The following is a 4,323-nucleotide window of genomic DNA, read 5'->3' on the forward strand; positions in this document are numbered from 1 at the left end:
ACACACATATATATATATATATATAGACAGAGGGCACAGGGTGAGTTGAATATGAAGGGATGATATCTAAAAAATAAAATTAAGGGGTGACAGAGGAATGTACTAGGAGAAGGAGAAAGGGAGAGGTAGAATGGGGTAAATTATCTCACATAAAGGACACAAGAAAAAGCTTTTACAGTGGTGGGGAAGAGGAGGGAGGTAAGAGGGAATGAGTGAACCTAACTCTCATCAGATTTGGCTTAAGGAGGGAATAACATACACATTCAATGGGTAGGTAAATCTATCTTACCCTATGGAAAAGTAGTGGTGAAGGGGATGGGGGGGTGGGTAATAGAAGGAAGGGCAGATAGGAGTAGTCCAAACACTTTTGAGAAGGGACAGGATAAAAGGAGAGAATAGAATAAATGGGGCTGGAATAAGATGGAGGGAAATATAGCTAGTCTTTCACAACATGATTATTATGGAAGTAGCTTGCATGACTACACCTGTGTAACCTATATAGAACTGCTTTCCCTCTCAATGAGGATGGGGTGGGGAGGGAGGAAGGGAGAGAATTTGGAAATCAAAGTTTTAAAAAACAAATGTTAAAAATTTTTTTTACATGCACCAGGGAAATAAGATACAATGGGGTATAAAAATCTAGTTTATTCTACAGTAACATAGAAGGGGAAGGGGATAAGATAAGGGGGGTTGATAGAAGGGAAAACAGATTGGGGGAAGGGGTAGTCAGAATACATGCTATGAGGTGGGGGAGGGGAGATATGAGAAGAAAACTTGGAACTCAAAATCTTGTGGAAATGAATGTTGAAAACTAAAATAAATAAATAACAAAGTGCACAATACTGTCCATTTGACTCACTTTCTTTCTCCTTTTTCATCATCAACCTCATCCCTTCATCTCTCTCCAAAACCAAACCTCTAGGGGCAGCTAGGTGGCGCAGTGACTAGAGCACTGGCCCTGGAGTCAGGAGGACCTAAGTTCAAATCTGACCTCAGATACTTGATCACACTTACTAGCCATGTGACCTTGGGCAAGTCACTTAACCCCGATTGCCCTGCCTTCCCCCCTCCAAAAAGAAAGAAAAAACTTTTTGGCTGATGTCCATGATGGTGGCCACAGCTACCTCTGCAAACTAAAAACCCCTGATAGTGTTTGCTGTTAGCACAGTGGCAAACCAAATCTCAATCTTGACCACTTCAACTCAACATTCCCTTGCCTCTACCTTATGTTCCTGGCACTCACTGTCTCAACTAGGATAAAAAAAATTTCTATCTAAACCAAGGAACATCAACTATTGTCTACAATTTCTCTGTGTCACAGAGGCACTCAGATTATATTCCTCCTGGAGGACCTGAGTTCAAATCTGGTCTCAGACACTTAGTAGCTGTGTGACCTTGGGCAAGTCACTTCACACTGTTTGCACTGTTCCTTATCTATAAAATGTACTGGAGAAGGAAATAACAAGCCACTCCAGTTTCTTTGCCAAGAAAATGGGGTTATGGAGAGTCAGACACAACTGAAATGGCTCAACAATAGCAACATAATCTTTTTTCTTTTTTTTGCTTTTTTGGCAGGGGAGGGGAGGGCAGGGCAATTGGGGTGAAGTGACTTGCCCAAGGTCACATGGCTAGTAAGTGTTAAGTGTCTGAGGCCAGATTTGAACTCAGGTCCTCCTGACTCCAGGGCCAGTGCTCTATTCATTGTACCACCTAGCCACCCCAACATATTCTTATTAATGCAATTTATAATTAACTGCTTTTATCCTATAACTGCTTAAGCCATGGTTCTAATTTGTATTTCTCTTATTAGTAGTGATTTGGAGCTTTTTTTTTATATGGTTGTTGATAGTTTACCTTTCTTCTGAACACTGCTTATTCATATTATAATTTATCTATTGGGGAATGGCTCCTGTTCTATTTGATTTGAATCAATTCAAAGGCAAATGTAAAGGGGGTATGCCTTATCACTATCTTGGATATAAGACCTTTGTCAGAGAAACTCTCTACAGATTTTCCCCTCTTAACTGTTTCCCTTATTCTAACTGTATTGATTTTATTTGGCCAGGGGGCAGGGCCATGGGGAGTGGGAGTGGGGAGGGAAACCTTTCAAATTTATATAATTAAACTTGCTAATTTTATCTTCTGTGATCCTTTGTATTCTTTGCTTGGTCAAGAACTGCTCCCTCATTTATAGGTTTAAAAGGTATCTCCTTCCCTATTCCTCTATAGTTAGGATCTGTATCTATTCGGAGCTAATTTTGATATATAGTATGATATGCTGTTCTAAACCCAATTTCTGCTTTCCAGTTTTACCAGCAATTTTTGTCAAAACCCTTTGCGTTTATCAAACTATATTATTTTGCATCTATATTTTGTCTAACTAATCTGCTCTAAATACAGTTTTTTTATTGCTGTTTTGTATTATAGTTTGCAATCTGGTACTGTCAGACTCCATTGCTTTCCACTTTTCCCTCTTTTCCCCACCATTGTTTCCCTTGAAATTCTTAATGTAGTTGAATTTTGTTTATATTTTTCCTAGCTACATAAAGTATAATTTTGGTACTCTGTTAGGCAGTATTGTCATTTTTATTATATTCAGCACAACTATGAATAATACTGATCTAGTTTTATTTCTGTAAAGTCTTTCATAGTGACACTGTAGCCACATAATTCCTATGTGCTTTTTGCTAGCTAGACTCTTAGAAATGTTGTACAATCTATAGTTATGTTGAATGTAATTTCTTTTCCTTTTTCTCTTAGCTGGGTTTGATTGGTAAGTATTTTATATCCTGCAATTTTCATATTTAACATTGCCTTCTATTTTTTCATTTGTTTGGATCTGTTTAATAGCATCTTGATTTCTCAAAAAGTCACTAGCTTCCATTTGCTCCAATCTAATTCTGGAGGAATTTTTCTCTTCAGTGGGCCTTTGAGATTCTTTTTTCATCTGGCAAATTTGGCTTTTTAAGGCATTCTTCTCATCATTGCCTCTTTGAGCCTCTTTTGCCATTTGAGTTAGTCTATTTTTTAAGGTATTATTTTCTTCAGTCAGGTTGTTGACTCTCTTTTCATGATTCTCTTGCATCATTCTCATTTCTCTTCCTAATTTTTCCTCCTCTTCTCTTATTTGGTTTTCAAAATCCTTCTTGAGCTTCTCTATGGCCTGTAACAAGTTCATATTTTTCTTGGAAGCTTTTGGTGCAGGAGTTCTGACTTTGTTGTCTTCCTCCCATTCCATGCTTTGATCCTTTTTGTCCCCCAAAAAGGAATCTTAAGTCAGATTGCAGTGCTTGCTTTGCTTTCTTTGCTTGCTCAATTACTTGACTTTTGAGCTTTTTGCCACAGTAGAACTCTGCTTCCAGAGAGGAGAGTTTTTTTTCCAAATCACTGGGGTTTTCACAGCTGCTGGAGCTATTAGTTGGCTACCCTCTTTGAAGCCTTCACAGGCTTTGGCACCTGGTCATGCACCCCAGGATCTCCACCCTAGACAGCAATCCAGATCCAAGCAGGTTAAAGCAAGAGCAATTACCCATCGGAATGGTCACTTGGTCCCCCTACAATCTGCAGGCCAGGAGCTCTGAAGCAGCCACGTGGCCGCCGCTGTGCCTCAGCTGCTTCACTCTCTGGGGGCAGAGGCCAAACCCAGACCCCCTGTTCCCAAAGTCCACACTGACCTCTCACTTTGTCTTTGGCATTTATGGTTGATAATTCTGGAAACTGCTACAGCTGCTGGTGATCCACTCTCCCGAAGTCCCCCCAGCTGCAGCTGATCATGGCCACCCTGGGGCTAAACCATGGGCTCATGCAGGGCTGGGCTCTGCTCCCCGCATGCTGCAATGGACCCTTTCTGCAGGCCTTCCAGGCTACCTTCAGCAGGAGATTTGTTTCTCTCTGTCACTTTGTGGGTTCTGTAGCTCTAAAAAGTTTGTTTAGAGTAATTTTTATAGGTATTTGAGGTGGTTATGGGGGGAGCACACAGAATTTTCCTGCTTCTATGCTGCCATCTTGGCTCCATCCCGACATCCTGCAATTTTACTACAATTACTAATTGTTTTCATTGTTATTTACCTCACTATCATTCTCTAATTCATCACATCATTTATTAAAAAGCAATAATTTTGTTTCTTCTTTTCCTATGCTTATCTAAACAATTTTTCCTGTTTTATTGCTACAGTTGTAATTTATAAAACTATATTACATAATAGTGGTAACAATGGACATCTTTTTTTTTTTTACCTCTAACCTTACTGGGAAGGCCTCTAGCATTTTCTTTCTTTCTTTCTTTCTTTCTTTCTTTCTTTCTTTCTTTCTTTCTTTCTTTCT

This window comes from Petaurus breviceps, unplaced genomic scaffold (genome assembly GCF_028583685.1).
Source record: "Petaurus breviceps papuanus isolate PSGF00001 unplaced genomic scaffold, PetGlider_PUasm1.0 189, whole genome shotgun sequence".
NCBI classification, from domain to species: domain Eukaryota; kingdom Metazoa; phylum Chordata; class Mammalia; order Diprotodontia; family Petauridae; genus Petaurus; species Petaurus breviceps.